General features: G+C 34.8%; 1 long non-coding RNA gene across 1 annotated transcript; it reads left to right on the top strand.

Annotated features, from left to right (window-relative positions):
* Window positions 1-4682: 4682 nt before the first annotated feature.
* On the top strand, window positions 4683-21671 carry LOC108720419 (uncharacterized). The gene is made up of 3 exons (XR_001936525.1): window positions 4683-4751; window positions 13116-13118; window positions 21661-21671. It is a non-coding gene; the product is annotated as an uncharacterized lncRNA (long non-coding RNA).
* Window positions 21672-26407: the final 4736 nt, after the last annotated feature.

Raw genomic sequence — 26407 nt, 5'->3', positions numbered from 1 at the left:
TATGGCAACCCAAATCACGAAATCGCTTTGTTTAATGGATTTTACTGGTTTTGCAATTGAAGAGAGATGATGATGAATCGTTATTTGTTTAACGTTTCGGGACTTTCCCTGGAGCGTTGAGACATAAATACGGAAATTTAAACATAAAAAAAGAGAGATAGAGAGAACGCGTTTGTATGCACACTATTAAACTCGCGTCAAATGTCAAATTATATATCCACCCTTACAGAAATCTAATACTGACCAATTTATTACTGAAAGAAAGAGGGAGTGAGAGAGAGAGAGAGAGAGAGAGAGAGAGAGAGAGAGAGAGAGAGAGAGTAATTAATTTCTATTTTTGAAATACTAAAACAACAGTGCTTCTAATACTTAAAATAAATAATTAATTATTATCTTACAGTATTGGCTAGTATTTGATTTCTATAAGGGCAATTTGAATTATTTTTAATAATTTCTATAGATCGCCATTGCTTCTATTTAATATATTGTTAATTTAATTAAAACAATAGAATTAAATAATTTAACTCAAATATATTAAATTTGACTCAATTTTTGTTTATTATTTACTAAGTGCATACGTCAGTATAGATATTGTTTACTTTAAAACCAACCACAGAACTGGCTTGGTTTATATTTTGATACATGGAAATTAAAGATAACAAAATATTATTTAACTTAAGGGATTGAGTTACCATTGTGTGTGTGCGTGCGTGCGTGCGTACGTGCGTTCTTTTGATATCTAACAGTATATTGGAATTACATTGGGCACGTAATGCTATTAATTTTTTTTCAGTTGAAAATCATACTTTCGGGTTAATAAACTCTACACCATAACAAAGTATGCGATGCAATTCAAAGATAACACTAAGAGACTCAGTTGAGTTTAATTAATTTTTCTGGGAACGGCCCAGAAGTTGTTTTAATTCGTACTCCACGCTATTCATCGGCGAAGATGCTATCAAAAATAATATCCACCTTTAATGCGTTTGGGCCGGAAGGGGTTAACAATCTCGGCTCGCTTCCGGTGCGTGCTCGGGCGAATTAATCCGACGTCGCGCGAGTAGCCGCGACTCGTCATCTCAATCCTCAAACCACCGCGCCGCTGCCACCAGCACCACTACAGTCCAGCACCAACACCATCGTCAGCGTCCACATCCAGAGTCGCATTAATCACGTCGAAGCCAGACGGGGGTGGCGGCGACGCAAGAGGGGCTAAGGGCGGTGCGAGACTAGGAACGAAAGGGAGAACGGAACCCCTTAAAATAATCTGGCCCGAAATGAAATCAGCCAAGGCAATTTCCAACCCCCTCTCTCCCTTCTCGTATCCGATGTTAACAGCGGTGGCGGTTTTATCCGGCGGCCTCATCCTTTCCCTTTCTACTCCCCTTGCCCATCCCCCGATTCCGTCGCAGTGCCACCGACAAATGACGACGCGGCGGCAACCCCCTCGCGGCGACTCACGGAATTAAAGATCACGAGATAAGAGTGTCATCCTTCGCTATGCATTATGTGTTCGGCAAAAAGCTCGCCCCCGGGCCATCCCATCGTTCCGCCGCCCTTGTCCCTCTGCACTTCTCTCTTTCTGCTTTCATCTCTCTTTCGTTGTTTGTCTCCTTCTAACACGTGTTTGTTTCGGGTGAGAGAGAGAGAGAGAGAGAGAGAGAGAGAGAGAAAGGGAGAGTAAAAAAAGTGGAAAGATGGAAGGTTCCAATTAATCTACTTGGTCCACTTTTCCCTGTTCAAGGCATCTCCGCTGGCGTTCCTCTCGTATCGACATTCTTCTGCTAAAGACGCTCGCCGTTTCGAGTACAATGTAGATAATGAAGAGGAACGTCAAGTGTCTCACGAGTTTATGGAGATTTTCTCGGAAACGATTGCAACGGGATGTACGCGAGGATGCATTTCGGTTATGATCCACACATGCTCTCACAGTGCAGGTGAATGAGATTCTGGCTGCAACCGGGAGTCATATTTCAAGTTTTATCGTCTTGAAAACATTAAACGGCTAACACTGAATTTGAAGACTAACTTCTAAGGCGAATTCATCGAATCCAAGTTCGAAGGCGCATTGTCGAAGTAACGTGATACTTGCAAAACTGTCTTGGGGACATTATTAGATGTAAACAGTAAAATACGAAATATAGAAGAAACGTATACACTCAGAGAAAAACAGTGCTAGCAACTATATCGATAACAACTATACTATAGTTTTATATTATATAGAATTAATTATAATAAGTGAGTCAGTAACTAATCTTAATTTTGCCCTTAAAAATCAAGATGGTGTATATTTAGGTTACTTGTCACTAACCCACGTACGTATGTGCGTGCGTGCGTGCGTGCGTGCGTGTGTGTAGTTGAATAAAATATTTTAATAATTATAAAATAGTTTATTCTAGATATAAAACTTGTATAGTTACTACCATTATGTTTTTTTCTGAGTATAATATAAAAGTAAAAAGTATTTCGCCAATACGATATTATAGAAGTTTATTGATCTTTACAAAAGAAAACCACTATGTAGTGCTGAAAGAATGTCATATTTTTGAGGCAAGGAATAAAATGAAACAATTAATTATTACAAATCTTACTTAAGGAAAACTTACAAAATTAAAAAAGGCAAATCCCCATCTTTTAAAGGTTAAACTGTATTTAAGTTGCAATTAACGGTCCTTCGGAGATCAAGGTTTCAAAATAAGTAAATTTATGATTAAGATTCATCTCTTTTCATCAACGCAAACAGAACTTTTGTAATAAAATGTCTACTTATCTCGAATCTACTTGGTCATAATATTTTTCCAATTTAAAAAAAATTCTAAAAAGAATTAACGATTTCATTTGAAATGAACGTTCAAGAGTGGATCGAGATAGGAAGTGAGGGAATCGCTTAATATCATCGGCGAAAATCGAGTTTCAGGGGCCGTGTTCTGAAATATCCTAAAACAATCACACGGTTTGGTCGTTAGTACGTAAGAGCCGTACACAGACAGAGAGAGCCTCTACGGCCTTTGATTTGGGCGCGGGAGTCGACGCCGTAGGGCCGCGCGTTATATATAGGGTGTACCGAAGGAAATAACCGTCATCTGTATTCGCGATAACATCGTAATTGAATGCGGTTGACGGGGATTTGCAGCATACGACGGCCGACCACCGGCGGCCCCCGCAAACGATTCCCTTCCATCGCGCTCTTGCAGTTCTTCTCCAGTCCTCCTCCATCGCACCCTACTCTCTTTCTGCACCCCTCGCCGATGATCCTTCCTCTTTCTCCTCTCTTTTCTTCACCTTATCTTCCTTTCCTTCGTTTTTTACTGATATTTTTTTATTTCTCATGTCCCCTTATTCCTGAAGATGAATTTAGAAGACGTTACACGTTACAGTCTTCAGAATTAGATACTGTACTCGGAAAGAACGATTTGCTGAAATATCTATTTAAAAATTTAGTTAGATACAGCTCTGAAAATAATTTTTTGTTGGAACATTAAAATATTTATGTAGAAAGTTCAAGCATGATAAACAATGCTATAAAATATTTTGATATTCTAGCAATCAATTTGAGCATCCTGCATAATTATTTTGATAGTTAACCAAATTATTTTCAGATTTATTTAGCTAAAATTTTAGATATTTTAGCAAAATCATTCTTTCTATGTACGATTAATGAAATAAACCAATTCTAAGGAAAAAATTGCAAATATACGGTTAAAATTGTTTCATTTTATAGATGATAATTTAAAAAATTTTTGATATAAATTAATGTTCTTCCATGTTCTTCATTTCACAGCTAATCTTCCATCGCGATCTCGTCTGTTCTCCCGTTGTTTACTTTTTCTACCTCGCTTTCTTGGCCGGAGCCTTCCCATTCTCGTTCCACCGTTTTCTCCCCTCCCTCCTTCTCTCGATCACTTTTTATCTTCTGAGAGTGAAGCATTAATCATATCAAGGCGCAGGAAATCTACTTCGATATTTAGGGTGTGTCATAGTGTTGTCACGTGTGTGCACACGCGTGCGGGGGAAGTCGGGGGTGCCAGAGGGGCTGGTAGTGAATAGCGATACGACGATAGCATAGAGAGGAGTAGGTAGCGAAGTTTATGAGGGAAATTTCGGAAGGAGATTCTACGAGAGCTATTTGATCGTCATTTTCTCGTCGCGAAACGCTCGTCTGGCGACCTTTTTCCGAAGAACCGAATAATACGAGGCAAATGTACTTTGTGAGATGGATTTAGGTCGATATGTCTACGGTATTTTAATTGTAATTGTGCCGCGATATATCTCTAAATTCACTTTCTTTGACGTAGATGTATTAAAATTATACAGGGTGTCCCATTTTAATTGTCCACCCCAAATAACTTTCTTATTTTTGATTTTAGAGAAAAATGTTTCAGACAAAAATTGTATGGTTTCGAGAGGGTCACAAGATGATACCATTGGTTTGACCTTGGATAATCATTTGAAAATTACATGAAGGTCACCTTCAATTTCTTAAATGGAACATACCATTTTTCATTACATATTCTCGTAGCTTATCTCGAGAGCTTTCCAAAACACTACAATAAAATATTTTTCTATTGCGTATTTTCCGAGTTATAAAGCTTTAAGTTTGCGGTATTCTTTTTCTAAAAAAAAAGGAGATGTTAAATCGATACTCGAATGTATCGAAGTTTATTGTTGTCGCTTTTCCGCGATGCTGATTGGTTCTCTCGCTGCGTTTACTTCACGAGTATCTGTCATTGCCAAAATTGTGTGTTTTGACAGTTCCGTATTTGAAAACATCCTGCATAAATGTTAAAACTTAAAGCTTTATAACTCGGAAAATACGCAATAGAAAAATATTTTATTGTAGTGTTTTGGAAAGCTCTCGAGATAAGCTACGAGAATATGTAATGAAAAATGGTATGTTCCATTTAAGAAATTGAAGGTGACCTTCATGTAATTTTCAAATGATTATCCAAGGTCAAACCAATGGTACCATCTTGTGACCCCCTCGAAACCATACAATTTTTGTCTGAAACATTTTTCTCTAAAATCAAAAATAAGAAAGTTATTTGGGGTGGATAATTAAAATGGGACACCCTGTATATACATTACGTTTTAATTTTTTACAAAATGATAATACATTATTTCATCATTTTTCAACATAAAGTAAAGCATAATATTTTGTTATTTAAAAAATATAAGATACTATACACAGTCCTAAAGGTATTCCATACTGAAAATCCTTTTTATTATAAGTTTGCACATATCAATATATGCTGAGAGATTGATTGTAACTGTCATGATCGATATAAACATACATAATAAACATGTTCATTAACCTTTTAGTATTTTCAATTTTCACATACGATAGCACTGCACAATGCAATTGAATATTTATCAAATGTTTCATATCATTTCAAATCTCAATCATTGACTGATCTGAGACTTGAAAATAATTTTGTCTCAACGAAAATATCGAAGCCTTTGTCTCCTGTTCCGTAACTCTTAATAATGTCGGTATTGTTATAGTATCAATTTTTACATGTATAAAACTTGCACAACGATAATGTAATGACACCGATACTATTGGAAAGAATTGTAGAATATGGGTCTTTCTTGGAACTCTTTCCAGTAATCAATGATCAGAAATAGAATTTAAAAAAAATAAGAAAGAAAATATGTAGTGAAGTATAATTCTCTTAATTTAATTCTAAGTAGATTTTAATATAATTTTAACTTACTTAATTACAAAGATTATAGTATCAAAATGATTATAAAATTACAATATGAAAAAATGAAAAAGCATGATAAACGAATTGTGATATTTTTGATAAGCAAAGATTATTCTTTACAGAAACGTAATACTGGCTAATTTACTACTGAAAGATAGCAATTAATTACATACTTATGTGAAGTACTAAAAGCATTAAACAACAGTATTTTCAATTAAAACAAGTAATTAATTATTTTCTTTCAGTATTAAATTGACTAATATATATTTCTGTAAGGAATTATTATTAAAAGAATACAATGATGAAAATCATATGAAGGTTTTGGATCGTATTGCACAATATAAATACACGTTTTCGAAGGGCCTTTCTCGGCCCTACAACAGCTTCGACTGTTGGCACTCGGCCCGATTAATCCCACCGCGAGATCGGAAAGAGGATGGGGCTGCGCGTATCGCCGCTAATCAACGTAGAAGAGGTCGTTTTGCGATCCGGGATAGCGATCCTTGCATGCGGAATGCGCTGATGGGAAATACTTGTTACGTCGTGGCTACTGTCACGATCGCTGATTGGCGCATGACCGTTGGATTTCGCGCTTTATTAATGGCCGTCTGTCGTCGTCCTTCTCCCTCATGCTCCCTTATCCCAGACACGGGATCTCCGATCTGGGTTCACGCCTTTCGCCATTTCGGTATCGGCTGTCCTCCGTTTTCCGCAGCGCAACGTCCGACGTCTGCGCCGCCAAATTATTTACGGAATCTCGTTTTTCGCGCCCTGATTTCGTCCATCACAGCCCGTGACGCAGATCGCAGGCGAGATTTTATTTTGGGAGCACATCGTGAAGATCGATCGCGGCTCCGATATACCTTCCCGATTTAACGTTTCTCTTAAGTTTTTCATAGGTAGAGAAAATAATGCAAGAAGCCCCTCCCACGTCCGCTAAATTACCAATATTGGTCAACAATTTTGCAGTGCAGATATCAATATACTGAGATTTGAAATGATGTGAAACATTTGATAATTATCCAATTACATGTACGGTATTATCGTGTAAGGTGAAAATTAATAATACATCAAAGGTTTAATAAACATGTTTATTATATATATGTTTATGTCGATCATGGCAGCGTAGTTAATCCATCGGACATATGTGCAGACTTAGATAGAACACAATAGGATATACGATGTAGAATAATGTGGAAATAATTGCTGCGCACGCGAGAGAGACTGATTGAACGATGTACATATTAAATTGTTGCATACTATTTCCTGATAATCAATGCAACGATGCGTTTCTATGTCCGATATAATAGCATCGTTATATCGCGGTTACATAAATCAGTGATGAAGTCCGAATTGTACATGCTCGATGCTTGTAATATTCCGTTTGCCGGATTTCCGCAAGCGCGCGCGCTGGTAGAAAATTATAATTATGCGAGCTTCGATTGCGTAAGCCTATAAATGTATATTGTAATTGTCCAACATTTTCGTCATACCATTTATTGGTTATGTTACACAAGCCGTCTCAGACCTATTGTAAAATATTTTCGAGTTAAATCCAAACGTGGATTCGATTCGGAAAATTCGACCTCGAGTTTGCATATAAATAAGCTACAAGTAATTGCTGAAGTAAAATAAATTTAAAATTGCGTCTGCTCTCTTCTGTTCTATTCGACCCATTTTTATTTCTTAAAATGTTATAATTCTATTGATGTGAAGTTTCAAATCTTATAGTTTTATCAATCTTTCATGTTTAACTTTCTGGAGTTGACGGTGAATCTATTAGACCTACTCTCTCTCTCGATTATAAATCTCTTTATAAACAATGTCAAATAATTCAATTTTTTTATGTTAATTACAAAAATTTGGATTATTATTATTATATACTTACAAAAAAAGGATACAGTTGACTCGTCACGGATTTAATCTCCTTCAACATGATGAATCTATATCGTGGATAAGTTATGTCGTGTCCGAGCGTTTTGAATGAATCTTGTAAATATTATAGTATTTTTTAATACATGTAAAAGGACACTGTATACTTATTATATCGAAAATTAGATCTGAGTGAAATGAATTAATTTTTGCATATAATATAGCTTGTACCTAATGTGAACAAAAAATATCGTATTTTTTATATAGTTCTTAATTATTGATTACAAAAATTCATAGACATTTGCATTTTTTATATTTCGCTGAAGATGGTCCGAAATGCGACCGAAACATTCGAGGTTTTAACAGTAAATTAAATATGATTTACATTTACATAAATTGAATTATGGGAAAAAATTTACTTTTTAATTTTTTGCACATGAAATATCGCGCCGTCCTCTCATTTGTCCAACTTTATAAGCCTTTGTTAAAAATATCAGAAGGTTCAATAATGGGTAATTTTTTAACTATAATGTATAAAACACGTGCTCACGCACAAAACATCTTTAGTACATCATGACTTTTAGTTAAAAAAACTATATATTATTGAGCCTTGTGTCTGTGACATCTTTTGTTCACTATCATTATAAGCTACATTATGTGAAAACTAATTTATTTCATCGAGATTCAATTTTCTATGTAATTAATTTGGAATTTTATGTATTAAAAAATACTATTTGCAAGGCCGATTCAACAAAATACTCGGCATGGCACAACTTATTTTTTATATAAATTTATCATGTTAAAGGAGATCAAAATCTGTGATGAATCTATTGTGTCCTATTCTTTTTCAAGTCATTTTGGTTCCTTGAAATTAATTAGTGCTTTTTAATTAAATAAATTAAATAAATCTTACATATCTAGCAATAGTAATGTTACAGATTTTGACGTCAGCTTCAGAGGATTAAGAGAAAATAAAATTTGTACGTACAATATGAAAGAAATAAGAATGTGCGGTTAAAATCATATTAAAAATATAAATATTTGTCTGAATTTAAACTTAATATGAGAAATGCTTAGGACGATAGAGAGTTAATGAAGAATTAAGATTTTATTATTCGTTTGTATGCCTTTAAAAAGAATTAACAAATCAATCGAATAATCACACGTAAGCAAGAAGAAGGGACGTTAAGACTAACTTCCTTACTCCAAATCTCCGAAGTCTCGTTTATCGTATTACCAAGTACCATTCGCAGGGTAGGAGCTTTACTGCAGCGAGGATAACCGTTTGGTGGCTGTTGCGGAGGATCTCACGCGCAAGGATATAGGCCGGCGAGACAAACTAAGAATATTACCTTCGGGAATATATACGGACTAACGATCTACCGATGCGTATTAATAGTCTCGACGGTGCTAACTGTCTCGCCACTTAAGCGCCGAAGTCTGGCGACCGAGTATTTATGCTGCCTCGTAATGGTTTCTCGACGGAAGTTCTCGAGACCCATCGAGTTCTCTCGAAAACCGGGGTATTTGATATTATGATGTGTAAATGGGTACTTCTACAGGCATTAAAATCATTTAAAAGTTTTCTGTTTTTGAGAGAGAGTGCAATTCCCCGTAGCAAAACCATAAAAATAAAAATAAAATAAAGATCCAAAATTAAGGGTTAAATCCATTTTTATCCAAAACCGATTTATTTATTTTATTGTTTTTTATTAAAAATCCTTTTAATATTGAATAATATAGGTAATGATATTTAAACATCAAGAAATGAAAAATATTCCACAAATACTTTAAAATATTTTTACTTTCTGTTTCTTTGTTTCTCTTTTTTGAATGTGTTTTCTTAGATATTAGATATTTCTATTTCACCAGATAATTGCGGCACGAAAACCGTTCTAACTTCCTGCCGCAGATTTTATTGTCTGTAAGTGAAATGGTAGTTTGCGTTCATCGTTCTCCCTCGCTCTGCTTATCCGTCCATTCGTCACTGTTCCTTCAACCCCCGAACACGGCGAAAGGGGAGGACCATTCACGGATTTTACGAGGGACTAGAGTCGAGTATCGGTGGGCAATTATCCGCGAAACAAACAGGTCCGCGAGGGAAAGTCTAACGACTGCCGGGGTCTTCCCGGCGATTACCTCAAAGCAAACCGCCTAACAAGACATTGTTCCGAATAGCTTAGCCATTCCTCTCCCCACCGCCTCCAACCGGGTGGCTCTTTTCCACCCTCTCACCCACTCTCGTTTCCACGTGGAAGAGACACCACATCCACTAAGACGACCGAAGCAGTTAACAACCCTGGTCTGGTGACGGTCGTTAGCAACCAACGTGGGTCACCTCCCGCACCATGTTTCGAACTTAAATCTATACGTAAAGCACATCTCGTCGAAGTCTCGTTTAACAATACGATGTATTTGAAAATACAATATAGACAGACAGAAAAAAAGACTATTCTTAAATTAACTATATGCTCATATAATTATATGCTCATATCTAAGCAAAAATGTTGTAATCTTGCAAAGATTTTAGTCTTGATTTGATTAATTGATGTTGATGCAAGTATTATTTTACATTTAATTCAAGACTTGCTAAAAAATCAATTTGAAATCTTACATAAATACAAATTCAATCAAATCAAGATTAAAATTTTTGAAGCAAGGTTACAATATTTTTATTTATAATATGAGCATATTATGGCTGATTTAAAAATAATCTTTTTTTTCTGTGTATATTCATTTCTCATCATTGCAACATGTAACAATTCGATATCAAGAATTCCCCCCCCCTAGAATTTTTTATATTTCTAAGAATTTCCAAAATTTCCAAAAATTTTCCATATTTTCACAAGAATTCGAAATTTCAAATCGAAATCAACAAAGCAAAACAAAAAATCAGGAAAATATAATTGATAAAAAGAGGTGTACTATCTAAAATTCCTATTTTCAAGAATCTCCTATTTCGAGAATTTCTAACATTTAAAAAAATTCATTTTTTATCGCATAAATTATCAAATATCAAGAAAACATAATTTACAAGGAGGTTGCACTGTTTAAAATTCCAAGAATTTTTCTAATTTTCAAGAATCTCCTATATTTTCAAGAACTTCTAATATCTCAAATAGTTTATTTTTAATCGCACAAATCGTCAAAATATAATAGCAAAAGAATATAATTGTCATGGAGGTAGCATTATCTTTCTAAATTTCCTAGAATTTCCTAAAATTTCTAAAATTCTCTTCAAAACATTCCTTTAGGTATATGCGTGTCATTTTGGGAATTATAATTTCCAAACAGTTTTTAAACAAAGAAAGATACGTCACTTCTTTAACATTTTCACATCCGTGATTTCGAGTCTTTTATAGCTTTTAATTTTCAGAAGATATTTTTTTCTGCTTTGGAAGAAATTATGCGTCTCTATTGGAGAATAAGAATGATGCCGGATGCTCTGGCGGGACATTAATACTGTTTACAAAAGCTCTCGTATTAGGCTCGATAGAATGGATACGCCGGAAGAGGGAGATTTTCGACAAGAAAAGGACTTCGTTCCTTGTCTATTCCTTTAAGAAGTTCCCGTCGCTATATTTACTCAAGTACATATATATATGTTAGCGCCATTATCGCCATCCGTGATAAGGTCCCCCGGGTGATAATATATTCTGGCAAGCATCTCGGGAAAAAAATACAGATTAAGGCTCCTAAGCACGGATTTAACGCTTATTTATACTCCGCTAAGTACCGGCATTACCGCGTATTACGATCCAAATGGTCGCTCGAACTTTTTCACTGTCACCTGCTTCGAGATTTTCGCCGCATTTTCCACTCCTTCCCACACCGCCACTTCCTCGAACGACGAATATTTTTTTTCCCCGCTCCTTTCTCTCCTCGCCTACTCGTTGCCGCTTTATCGCAAATGTATATCCGCACTTACTCAAGTTTAATGCGCCGCGTATTAGCGAGTTAAGATACAATCATCTTGATTTCCGTCGCACTGTACAAATTATCTATATCATTCATAAAGATATAATGAAGTGTTCCAACCAGAACGATGAAATCGATTCTAAATCGTGGAAGTAATCATCATCTACGCTACTACACGGAAAAAATAGTTTTGCTAAAGTATCTAAAAATAAATTTTTAACTAAATACAGATCTGAAAATAATTTTTGTTAAAACATCAAAATAATTACACTGATAGACAATAATTTTGTTAAGTGGATAATTTTGGCTGAATCTTATGTACTTTTATGCAAATTCTGAAAATAAGAATTATCGGAAAATAAGAATTTATCCTGCGGGCTTAAATCTTTTTAAACCGATGTGTTTCTTTTTAAAAATATATATTTTACTAACAATTCATTGTATGAGATTATTTTTTAATTTTTTGGAATGAAAAAGCATATAAAATTCAATAGCTATTCCTTATGAATTAGTTTATGTTTAAGCAGAAAAACAGACGAATTTTGAAATGCATGTTTCTCAAAAAGGTCTGCTCTCCTCTCATAAAGGCAAACCGATTTGAAATTAGCGTAAAAGATATTATAATATAAGAACACTATTAAATCAATTTAACCCGGGAATAATCGTCTAATTTTTTTTTACGTAAACGACATCTGAGATGTTTTTACACCCCAATTAAAATCACTATGATTAACATATTATTATGGCATTATTTCTAAAAAATAAAAATTTTAATTAATATAACGCTTTTTTATTGTGCATTTTTACTGGAATTGCATATTTAACAGTTCCTGAAGAATAGTTATTAAAAAAGAAAGAAAATACATAATATGTTAAACGATATTCTGATATTCATACAAAACAATATTTTGTATGAATATCATATATATGAATAAAATAACAATTCACATTTTCTCGCTGTTAAGGTACAAGAACCTTTCAAATGATTTTTCTCAAATTAATATGAGAAAAGTGAAATTTTGTCAACTAATGTTATGTAGGACATTCAAGCTGAATTACTAAAGTGTCAACATTTTTTTTTGCAGCATTGCTCATCATGCTTGAGTTTCCTACATAATTATTATAGATAGTCCAACAAAATTATTTTCATAGATTTGTATCTAGTTAAATTTTTAGGTATTTAAAGAAAATTATTCTTTCCGTATACGTAATTTTCAGAGATGTGGTTCTCTTCGGCTCTCGAGCTATAGCTATCTCACACGGGTGCACGTTTCGCTGTTTCTTGCAGTTCGTGCCCTTAACGATCTTGGAATACCTCGTTTCCTCTGTCTTCTACGAGGCGTACGTATCCCTCTGGTGTACCCAAGGGCTCTTAACGGACGATGGGCGATAAGAGCAAACGGCTTACGAGCCCGTCAGATTCGAAGCACCGCGATTCCCGCCACATCTATTCACTTCGAGTTCCTACCACTCGTAGATTTTCTGCTCGCGTTCGCGGCTCCGGCTACTTGGAAACATTTGATTTCGATCACCGCGATGCGGCTCGGCAATATAACGTCGTCCTTTACGTTGGACTTCGGTCTGGTTGGTCCGGTTGAAACTATGCGTACGGCACGAAAGCACGTGGCATCGAGTCTTACAATACTTTGTTACTGCGTCGTTAATTTTAACACCCGCTACGTGCCGACGTTTTTACCAAGTTTTTCGCATCTGGCCGGCAAGAGTTAGCCACGTGAAATACGCCTCGTCAGTTTGAGAAAATGATCGAATTTATGGTGGCGGCTTGGAAATTTCAGCTTTGGAACGATCGCGTTATAACAGACTGCTCTGTTTTAATAAATCCACGTAAGTGTTATCGAAATTATATACATTGAAGAAATATTAAATTTAACACGTTTTACATGTCTCAAACGGTCTACTCTTTTTGTATTAATTTAACGCAAGATGAATATACAATTAGAAAATAACACAAATATTATATAAAAAATTAATATAAAATTTAACACACAATTTGAAAACAATTTGTGGAAGTATTTCTTCAATAAAATTAACATTTATAATGTGATAAATTAATATTTTATTCATTTATCTTATTTATAAAAATGTACGTTTCAAAATATATTATTTTTATGTTATTTATTTATTTATGTTAACACTAAGAAATATATCAATTTAACACAAAATATTCAAATAACACAATTATGTTAAATTAACACTTGGATACATAAAAAATTAAAAACAAAAATTTTTAATCAGTTTTAACACAAATAAAAAACATTTTTTACTCTGTAAAATTAATTTTAATCCTATTTGAGATTCTCCAAGCAACGATTACGCAGATTGATTAAAATAATATGCAGGAATAATGTGTAGGAAACCATTTCTTTTACCATTACTTTTTATAATAACGATTTGACAATGACGTTATTTTTTATGATGATAACGATAACTAACTAAGAGCTAAGACTGGGATAGTCACTTTTGAGAAGTAACTTGTCACCATTACGTGTTTATTGAAAAAAGTAACTCATTATATAAATACTTGTAACGTGTCAACTTATTACTTTTACTCGTTATTTTAACAAAAGTAAGAAGTTATTTTTTTCAATAAACAACGCATGATGTTTTCACAAGATACCTTTAAAAAATGACGTTGTCTAAATCTTCGCTTTTAATTAGTTATCGTTACGTGATAAAAAATTGCAACGTTATTATCAAATCGTTATTATAAAAAGTAACAATAAAAATAACGATGTTACTTCCAATCACTGATAATATTGTTACCGCTAGAGTCTGTATTTATCAGTTGACAACGAGAGGCGAGACACCGGGGATATTTTATCGTGATCAAGGGGACGAGGCCTAAAATCGAATTGCCCGCACGTAATTATTCGGTCTCCTTACCGTAATCGCGGTAAGATTATCGCCTATCTTGCGGCTCGATTCGTCGTTGTTAAAGGGAACGCTTTCATGTCACCCAGGGGAGCATGTTGGGGACATTATGGCTGGTAGGCCACCGGAATTAGTAAGAGGCGAGACTATGGCGACTTGATTCGATCTATCATCGTGCTACGCAAACTATTTCTTAAATTTCGGAAACATTTCTGTAAATTACAATTAATATTATAGGAAGGTAAATATGTATATAACGCGAGAATCGTCATAGATCGTTTCGCATATAAAGATCATATAGATTAAATCGATATAGGCCTCTTGATGATAGTGGACGGATCAAATCGTTATCCTGGCCGCTGTCTGCCGTGTCAGGTCCGCAGAGTGAAGTAAAATGTACTCGAAGGGTTATGGTTGGCCATCCGCAGGGGTTATGGGCCGATCGCCGCCGATGGAATCAGCGTTCTGCCTCCCCCTCCCATCCCGCTGCTCATAATCAGTTTTAGATTAATTAAATTTTACGGCCGCTATAGTCGATAAACATTAAATTTAACGGGCCAGTCCTACCGAAGCCGTTACGGTTCGTTATATGATCTCATACGCACCAGGGGCGTTCACTCGAAATACCAATGTTTCCACGGATGCTTTGGTTGCATTTTTACTTTGTCAGTGATAACATAGTGAAAAAATCGGTCTCGAGATTTTGATGGGAATATGCATCTTTTTGTGTATTTCGAAATCGAATAAAATAACTTCTAAAATAACTTCCAAAGTTATTCTTTTCTTCAATTAAAACAATATATTCTATATTCTTTCTGAAGTGTAAAAATTTTATTCTTCAAGAACGATCGTCGTCAAATTATAATAATTAATAGTGCCTATTTACTAAGTAAACTAAATATTTCAATGACTGAATATGTCTAGTGATTGAAAAATCTACAATAAATATATTTGTAATTATTAAAAATACTTGTCAACAGTAGAAAAATATCAAATCAAAAAGAGGAAATTAAATATATAGTATTAAAATAAGTAATAAAAACATATAATTTTAATTGCAGTTTATTGCAAAAAAAATCATTTCAAATTTCATAGGCGCAGTTATATTTTCACTCATCTTTTTACCGACTCTTGAGTATATTGAGAGAAAAAATGTAGATATTAAATTTTAATAAATATATATTTGAATAATACTAAATTTACATTTACTTACGATAAATAAATATTTATTACATAAAAAAATGATAATCAAATAAAATGGATGACTCTTACTAAATAAATATATGTTTACATTTAATATATTCAAACAAATATTCAAACAAATTTTTATTAAAACTTAATACACTTTTTTCTCAATATAAGATACTTTAATTGCGTTTGTTTTTAGTACTTATACTCTGTAAGTTTCATTCTATCATTTTTCAAGACATTACTCATAAATAATGAGTAATAATAAAGACAAAATGAAGTGCGTGAACACCGAAATCGAACATAGCAATAGTGTCTACATTTTCGAATTTTTAAAAACATTGTATTATTAAAATATTGTATTTACCAAAATAGTGTTTTTTATAATTATAAGAAACTGAAAGTTAAATTAAAAAATGTATTTTATTAGAAGTTTACAATTACTGCAATACATATGATTAGAAGTTACAATTACTGCAATAGATATGATATAATATATCAATAAAATTTCACTTAAGTATTCTTTTTTAAATTTATATGGAAGTATTTTTCGATGACCGACAAAACACAAAGTTAAGGATATTAATTCCTTTTATAATGCCACTAATTAATAGATAATCAATAATAATATAAAACTTATTATGCCTTCCTATTTTAGTTCAGTCATTGGAACGTTTATCTTATTTTGTATATAAATATAATAAATTAAAAATTTATAAATTTAAATATTTATAAAGAACGTTAATGCATTCTTTTAGCGTGAAGAAATAAAAATATAGCATTTACCGTAATTATTTCACTTTACGTACAAATTTTATTGGCGCCACTGGGGCACCTGGTATACACATAACTGAGTCATAACTGAGTCGAATCATCCCGGATGGTTGGCGCGATACGCGAGTTTCAAGCGAATTGTTATCCCACAGCCGTGAAACGTGAATCACTCTCGTCGGCCAGAGAACGGCGGGTGTCGGCGCGGTGCGGCGTAGCTCGGCGGCGAGCAGCAGCAAGCCGGGAGGTAAATCTGGCGAAGGCGGTAATTAAATTAATTAGCTATCTCGAGGATGCAAGGATGTACTGTACCGACCGAGAAAGCAACCGCTCTGCCTCTCGCTCGTTTTCTCTTTAACGGTCTTAATTATCAGAGACTCTCCATCCCCTATCCGCGCACCGCTCCCTTTTCTCTTTTCTTCTATCTCTGTCTCTCCTTTACCCTCTCTTTCTCTCTTACTCCCCTAGCTCGCTCCCCCCGCCCATGTCTCCGTCCTTCTTCCGGCTATTTATTAGGTTTTTACTTATGGAGCCGGTCGCAGTGCAATCGTCCGATCTGGACCGGTGCGCGATCGAATTTTCTCATTATCGTCGACCTTCTCCAGTGGACGAAACTTTTGCCAGTCCATCCTACGGCCGGCGGCAAGCGGGACGGCCCGGTTTCCGTGAAAGAAGCAAAGCACTCTGGGTAATTAGAAGCGGAATTATATTCCGCCGCGTCCTGTTTCAGTTTATAAACAAGGACTCTTAAATGAAGTTCCCGGGAGCTGGCCACTTTAATCCTCGGCCGATGCGTTCCCGTGTTTCGATTTGAAACTCTGAGCTCGCTTGACGTCACTCGCTCGCTCGCTCGCACCGAATTTTACCGAGCTTTTAACCCTTTCTTACGGCCAACGGCATGCTAATAGAGACTCATTCTTCTCTTTAAAGGAATAGCTGGAAAAAAATAAGGCTGAAAACGAGGTACAAATTCGGGAAAACGCGAAAGAAAAAAGTTATGCTTATATATTTTTTTAATATAGAAAAATCATTTGCTAAATAGGCAATCATACTGTCGCATACTTTTCGTTGATCTAATTAGTGGCAAATCGCTAACAGCGCCGTTTAATCATTTAATCGAGCTAATGGTTCTTCCGTAGTGCTAGAAGAGCGCGCACTCCCGTTTCTCCCTCTATTAATTCCGGCATTGAGCTAACTCAGCTTCACCTCATCCGTCTATTTCGAATCATGCGGTTGCGATTGTAGTGCAAATCAGCTTTGATCTACGTTTCGCACTTAGAAATACAATTTATAATCTTGAAGATCTTCTTCGATTTTCGTGATAAAGATATATTAGCATTAGAAAATTAATTCGTTCTATAGCAAGCAATTGCATCGACTTAACTCGTTCAAACGTCTTGTTTAGCTGCTAAGTGTATGACTCACTGCACAATTATCATTAATTTGAGTTATTTTTAATTATTCCTGCAAATCGCCACTGCTTCAACTCGATATATCTTTAATTTAACTAAAATAATGATGTTAAATAGTTTAACTCAAGAAATTTATTAATTTGAGATTTAGTTTATTATTTATATTAAGTGCACTTAATAAATAATAAACTAAATCTCAATACATGTATATAATAATTATATAATTTATTAGATATTTATTAAGTGTAATCATATTAAGTGTATTAATATGAACGCTGTTTATTTTTTACCTAAACTATTCAACCTGCACAAAAATGGATTCATTAGGTATGATTTTTAATCAGATATGTTATAATTAAATTAATATATTCTTAAGTTAGAAATATAATAATAATAATAACACTGAGAAGTTAAAAATAATACACTTTTAAAAGTTATATATAAAAATAACAGAACTTAATTTAAGGAATTGATTTAAATTGGATCTTTTAATAACTAAGAGTTACCTATTATATTATTTTTAATTCTCCAATATGAAGAAAAAAAATGAAGAAGATCAGCTGAAAAGAATAAGTTTTATGTTCAGGTTTGAAAGAAATAACTTTCGAATACATTCTAGAAACGATAGCCTCGAAACGCACATATAGCTTACTTTTTTCTAATCTCTTTATAATCTTTTTATTTACTTCAGGAAAACATCACGAGGTCGTCTAAAATATTATTTTTTCCCTTCGCCCTGTATTTATCTCGACATTATATTACGTCGCACGCACAGGACGCCAAAGAAACCACCTAACGACGTACATTCATAATCGATCTCTCGCTCTTATGGGTACGTATATGCGTACGTACATACCTACGACACTCCCAAAGGTATCCTATACGGAGCGTTACCCTCGCCGCACGACTGCGAAATTAGCGCCAAGCCCCTGCGCGCACGGGAGCTTTCCTCCCCGAGAGCTCCAACTTCCTAAGCTCGACCCAAGTTTGGTCCCTCGGTCGACGCACCGCTCCTGCTCCTCTTCCCACCGCTCCGTTCCGCTCCGCTCTCCTTGCTCGCGCACAGAACAGAGGGATAGGAACACGCATTTTAGTTTTTAATGATTATTGCGCCCAGCTACGGCCCAGGTAGGCAGGCATTACCCACGGCGGTCTCCCTCACGCGCATTTGCATATCTTTCCACCCGTTAGGAATTGCCTGCTGGTTGCTTTCGTCCGCTCGCGAGCGGGTTGCGTCTACTGGCGCTTTCGCTTCAACTTTTAAGCCCTTTCTTCCCTCCCTTTCTGTTTCTCTTTCCTTCTCTTTATCTTCTTTATTCACGGGGTGTTCCATAAAATTTTGCGTTTTCCTTCAAATGCAGATTCTTTGATGAATTTTCGAATGGGACTTCTCTTGAAAATTTGATTAAAAATTCTATTCTTATAATTTTCAACATTAAACATTCTGATAACGCTCTTGAGTCTTAAAATTTTAATCAAATCTATTTAATATTAAATTCCTTTTATAGTTGCGATCGCATACGCATGTAAAGATTGAGATGATTGTGAAGTAAAATTTTAAGCAAATGAATCTCTCTCAAGAATAATAATTTACGTTAGTTACTTTGTACAGAGATTAATAATGAAGTAATGACTTATGGCAAAATACTTCATTCGTGCAGCGCATCTGTACCTTTTCTTTGTCGATGTGATTCTAAGAAAAGCTTCTTTGTTTAAAAAATTAAACTGAAAATGCGATGTTGTGATCGCAATTGATTTATAATTTTAAAAATTTGATGTTAGTTTGAAATTTCTATTATTTCTGCACCTCGAAATCTAATTCATCAGAATTAAAATTTGGAATATTGAATTAGCATCATGTTTTTTTCTTTCAGCACAAGGAATGAGACACCCTGTATAATCTCTATCCCTATCTCTTGTCTCTTACCGGTACTTCTCGTCCTGAAACGATGTTGGCGTCTCTCTTCGGAACATCGCGACGTCTCGCTCGTACTTTACGAGCGGCAGCCGCACCAGTAATTTCTCTCTCGCTAGTCTTCGACCACCCCTGCCGTCGCCACTTCCCCATGCCACTTTCTTCCTTTAATGGCACTTGGTTTTTGAGTGCATTAATTAACGTTTTGTGTCAGCCACCCCTTAATTAGACTGCTTTTGAAAAAATCAGTCAGTGAGTCAGTGCGTTCTCGAGATGGGAGAAGAGCTACTTCTTTCTACCGGAGGGTTGAGTTGCTACGTGATTTGACGTTTATTATCCAGGCGGAACGTAATGGCGCGCGCGTAAATGCTAATTTTGCATAATTAATAATTTACGCGACTATTGAATGGATACTCTTATCGCAGAAAGAAAGAGTGACCCTAAATGAATTTTGTAACCTATGTATTTTGTGGCCCTCGAATTTCGAATCGAATTGTACGTCAAATAATGCTATGATGGAATATTAATCTAAAAAAATTTAAGTTGAGCATGGAGGTAGTTTCGGATATATAGAAAATCAAAATGGTCAAATTACTAATATTTCTAATAGGTATGTGTAATATACGTATAAACTTCTTTAAAGCTAGTAATTTTAATTTTCCAAAAAGCTTTGTAAAATTTCTTTATCTTGGAGACGATAGATAATCTAAAATGACGTTAATATAATGACAGAGCAGTATATGATGAAAACAAAAATATTTTATTAGTTCACTTATTAGTCTTAAAAAGGGTTTAGGTATCATCATAGTGACATATCTAAACTAATAATTTATTAGGGCGCGCGCGCTTTATGGATAGTTTTTTTCTCACATAATGATTATTTTTGACATTAATCATATAATACAAAAAATTGTTTAATAGAAATCTGTAGAGAGCCTTATTGACCCAAAAACAAAACTGCCTTATTGATCTTCTTCTTTTGGAAGAATGACGTGACACGAATGACACAATTGTTCAATTTTCATTGCTGCAACGATTTGAAATGCGTTATTTCAGACAGATTTACGATGAAATTATTGCCGCGATATTTTCTATCTGCAACTGAAATTCCTGTTGATAAACTCAATGCGCTCGGAACAAGACGCCAATCGTAAAACCGTGGACGATTTGGCCAGCTTTGTCGTCAGATCAATCGCGTTATTTTCGCGAACGCTTAAATTTCCTCCCTCGATGGCACTCGCGCGCCATTAAATGCCGCGATCTTCATAGTTCGCGAATATTGCGCATTCCTTATCGCGCGGGTGGCGGGTTGGTAACTTTCTCGTATCGAGCCCGCAGAGTCGGTGGTTTACACGTTATTTAGCAGACACTCTCCCCAATGCAAATCGGCGTCGGCGAAACTATTGACCCCGTCATCACGGTACATGCGCGACTTTGGTCTTCCATTTCCGCAGTCATTTCCCTCCCTTCCCACGACGAATGCGTCGTGCTTCTCGTCGGAAGAGAAACGGCGCGCTTCTTAAAATTATGCCGGCGAACGCGCGCCTTTAGCTGCGCCGACGTTCAAGAGAAGGATGCAGGAGGACTCGGATGCACGGACAATAGTTCGCCATTGACGACGAATGCTCCCCGCACGGAGATCGTATCTGTATTTCATTAACATTATTCTTGACGCACTATATACCACCGCTCCATTCTGCGCACAATATCTACAAAGACAAGGATGACTGAACTTGAAGGAATAAACGCATAGGGATGCATATAACTCAGAAGGTTAGGTAAGTTAGCACAAAGAAAAAAATTGAATTAAAAGTATATTCATTAAAGTGTAAGATGGAGTAAAAATAAAAAAAAATACGAACATGAGATTTTTATTTGACACACGGAAAGAATGATTTTGTTGAAATATCAAAAAGTTTGGCTAAATTTGAAAATACTTCTCTTGGACTATCAAAACATTTATTAGAATGATCAATCTAGTTGCTAGAATGTCAAAACTTTACAATATTTTTCATCATGCTTTCCAATAAATCTCCTACATAATTATTTTGATAGTCCAAAGTAATTATTTTCAGATTTGTAGCTATCTAAATTTTTAGATATTTCAGAAAAATCTGTGTGTAAATACGTTTATACACAGAGAAAATGATGTTCGTTGTCAAATTTAGGATACAGAGCTCAAAATAATTTTGTCAGAACATTAAAATAATTGAGGAGATGGGTGGAATAAAGGCCTAATTACAAAATCTTGATTTTGATAAAAATTAAGATAACTTGTTATTTTTTTTTATTACACCACAAATGGGAACAGTATTAAATGTATATTTATATAATGTCTTTAAGAAGATATACGTTATAATATTTCTCTATTATGATCAATATTTAAAAAGTTATTTGCAATTTAAAAAATGCACTTAGTTCCTTTTTCCGAATATTGATGATAATATTGTAAGAATCGACAGAAAGAAAACACTATGAACTGCAAAAATGTTTCTTATTTTCACACTCTTCTAGAAGAAATACAAAATGAATATAAAATACATTTTACTTTTATTTGTACAAAATAAATTGAAATAATGTTCAAGCATCATCTGATGAGTTTTTGTAAGATTTTTAAACATAAATATGTTGTAATGAAGACACATTATTGTCGTACCATTTTTGTTCAGTCTCTGGTAAAAATCTCATGATGATTTTAAATCATTTATGCCCTTTTTCCATAGATTATATCATTTTCACCACCATAGGACAATCGAAACACGTTCATATTTAATTAATGTAAGCAACATCAGTTCCTTGTTTATTTCCGCCAATCTCCGGAAAAAGGGCTTAAGTAGAATTGTGCCAATATTTATTCCGCCAATCCCCTCAATTATGCAAGAAACCCAAACATGATGAACAATGCAGCAAAAAAATTGATATTCTTCCAATCTTGAGTTATCAATAAAAATATTTTGATGGTCCAACAAAATTATCAGATCCAGCAAAATTTTAAATCCTTTAGCAAAAAGAATTGAATTCTTTCATAGAAAGAATAGGATTCTTTCTATGTTACTTCAACGTACATTTTTAAGGAACTTCTTCAGTATCCCTGTGTAACTCTTAACGATAGTTCAGTATCGTTATGTTCTTGTTGCGCAGCTTTTTTTTATTATGTATGATATCTGAGCACCGACATTATAACGATACTAGCACTGTCGTTAAAAATTACAGAATCGAGTCACACGGTTTCTAAGAGAACTTTTTTATTAATTCGAGCATAAGACTTTATTCTATATCTCTTATTGCTTCATTTAGAAAATTTATATGCCGCAATTTATTCCAATCTGCTGAATTTAAGAGCATTGAATATTCACCGATAACTCTTCATTAGCCTTATGATTCTTCGACAAAATGTAATAAAATAAAATTAAAAACGAGACGTTATACTTTTAAAAATAAAGGGATACGAGAAAGTGGTGGGTAAAAAAAAGACAAAGAGTCGTATCTGCGGTAGAAATCCGCATATATGCGTGATAAAATGGCGCGAAAAGTGGAATAGGCAGCTCCGGTGGCACCGCAGGAGCGCGCTGCGAAACGGCCCGAGAATTCAATAGCGACAAACTCTCTCACGCGTGGATATTATTTGGCAGTAAAATTTTATTTCGTCGGCATTTATCGACGACATTTGGCAAAGCCGGCTCGCACGGCGAGCTCAACGTACGCGAATACGTCGTTATTTGATAACGACAAATTATTGTTACGAGAAAAAATGGACGCTGCCGCACACCCCTTAACTCACTACCCTAGGCGCCCTCTCTCCTGCTCCCCCTTTCCCTGAACCGGCTGAAACTCGTTGATCACGTGTTATACGCGAAGGGGGATCGTGTGTATATTTCACGAATTGGCAGATACCAAAATGATAACGCGTAAACAATTAACGGTTCTAAATTAAAGCTATAGAAAAATTAATCTTAATATTATAAGGGTCACTTTATGGCTAGTATTACAAATAAATCTTGTTATAAAAGTTTGAGAAAAATTATATTACATTTCTACAGTTTTAGGTTAAAAATAGAAATAAATATTAAATATTAGAGAAATAAAAAAGTTGCTAATAGGGATTAAACATAACGCATAATACATACAAATAAGATATGACTTTATATAATATATAAAGTATATAATGTGTTTTATGTCTTATTTGTATCCATTATACATTTAACTTATTTTTAATTTTTTTATTTATCTAATATTTCATATTTATTCATGCTTTAATATTTCTTTCATTGTGTACAGGGCCTATGTCTAGATCGATTAATTGTACGAAGATAAATAACGATAGGTCATTAATTTACTACGTCTAATAATATTTATTTTTGGAATATTAATATTTCATTTATTAATTTAGTAATTAATTTACTATAGTGATACTAACAAACACCTTATATAAATATTTATAAATCTACAAGAGTTTATTGCTTAAAAAATACTAATATTAAAAAAATAGAATATTAATATATACATATATATATATATATTATTCAAAATTTTTTATTTATTATATTTATTTAGAATTCTTCGTAAATATCGCAATGTAACGTTGTTCCTTAGTAAACTATCAGCGCTTTAAGAAATTTAATTAAATAAATACAATCGATGTAAAGCTCAAGAAATAACTTTTTGAGAGAGAAAGGATTTTTTAGGAGTGAAAGAGAAGAGGGGATGGTGCTGGCTTTGGGTCTGATCCATGGCGGACTATCGAGCTACTGTCCGAATGCTAATCTCTCGATATATTAGCGGATTTATATTTTCATCGGCAGCCTTGCCTACCCGTCGAAATATTTAGAAGCGCGCGACGGACGTTTCGTCCCTTCCACCCCTCGCCTTGTCACAGTTCTCTGTCGGATTATTATTTTTTTCATCGGTATTCAACAATTTTTGCAATTTCAAAAATTAATAGACACTCGAGAAAGTTACCGTCAATGTTGTGTGAAAGAATTCTAAATAATCTCTCGGTCATTTTTGACGTTTTAGCGTCGCCTATCTTACTGATATATTAACACTTTGTTATACTAATTACGTCCCATAATTTTTCCATGCAATTAACTGCATTTGAATCCGGTAATCAGTAACGTGCGTTCCATTGGCGGCACTCGGCGTCGAGCTTTAATAAGCGGCGCCCGTCGCCTCGTTATGCTTTATTAACCATTTACGTTATCAGCCGGCCGACATTATATCACATTTTATCAGCTGCAAATATCGGTAATCGCTACGTTCCAGCTAAATTATCGCCTGCGTGTTTCGATCAGCGATTCAATTCGGCGAGCCCCGAATTTGGCATGATGAGCACGAAACTGGGCATAACGTGACTTTTACATCCACGCTCGTTAAGTCGTCTCGCATTGAGAGACGTGTTGCGAAAGGATCGGTGAAAATACCAAGCGTGGTGTGTGGCGGTTAACGTGCTCCACGAAAGTGGAGAACGGGAAACGAGGAGGACGGGGATTGTAGGTCTCGTGTAGATACGCGGATATATCCTGGCTGTGCCGATGGTGCTCGCTGCACCTGATCCTGGTCGGCGAAATTGATGATATAATCCTCCATAACTCAGGATTACCGAGGAGGCTCCGGGCGTACAGCCTCGCGTGGAGAAAGCGAGAGAAAGAGCGCAGTTCGCGACTTGCACACACCGGCCGGCCTGCAAACGGCGGATGCAAGATTGACCCGTACTACTTGCTGCACGGAAGAATTGCTTTGAGAAGCGCTACGCGTATGAACTGTCGAAAGACTAAAATTAAATTCCTAAAATATAGACAAGTATGGGTATTTATAAGATCATTACATTCATATACCTGCCTAAATGACGAGGTAAAGTCATAGAACCAAAAAAAAAATAATTTTTTTCATCAATTTTTTAACGCTTTTTTTTTATACCTTCGTGAGGCGTATGTAGACTTTTGTTACTAATGGCTATTTCACAGACCTTCCCGAAATTCTCGTTAACGAATGCGAAATTGACGATCCGCCAATTTTTAATGGTTCGTTAAAAGTAGAAGTGATTTAACAATCGTTAGCGCTAACGGACGTCGCTGAATAAAAAAATTGCATTTACAGGTTTCATTCAACGCCGGTGATTCCATCGATCTCCCTCGAGACAGTTAATGTCCGTTAAACCTTCGATTAGCGTAGCTGTTCAATAAACAAATTTAATGTCTGGGAAAAAACTCTGAAGCCTCCGAAAATTTTGTAAGCTGTTTCTTAATATACAAAAAGGAAAAGAATTGTAATTACGCAAGAATTAGATATGATCACGAAATATCTCCTTGATGGCGTTACAATTGTTATCTCACGGTACCCAGGGTATTGTACATCGTATTTTCACAGACGATTATATTTCTGAGAATATCTCAGTATATAAACTCAAATGATTTGTTGTAAATAAACCAACTAAGAATAAAGAATTACTTATGTTAAATGATTTAAATCTGTCACCATGTTCTAGTATCTAACAAAAATTATTATATTTCTAAAGATTAATTCGTTCTTTTTTTTATTTACATAATGAATAAGAATATAATTAAAAAATGGTTGAAATAAGTTAATTTTTGCTACAACTTAACTCAGTTTTTACAAATGATCGCCATTGAACCTACAACGCTATAATGCAGATCAATCACGCAAAAAATATTTTGCTGCTCCAGCTAGAATATTATAGCTGTTTTTTGTATCTGATAGAAAATTATGTATCATAC

This window comes from Mycetomoellerius zeteki, unplaced genomic scaffold (assembly GCF_001594055.1).
Source record: "Mycetomoellerius zeteki isolate Tzet28-1 unplaced genomic scaffold, Tzet1.0 scaffold15, whole genome shotgun sequence".
Classification (NCBI taxonomy): Eukaryota; Metazoa; Arthropoda; class Insecta; order Hymenoptera; family Formicidae; genus Mycetomoellerius; species Mycetomoellerius zeteki.
The sequence above is the reverse complement of the archived record's forward strand: the minus strand, read 5'-3'. Positions and strand labels throughout refer to the sequence as shown.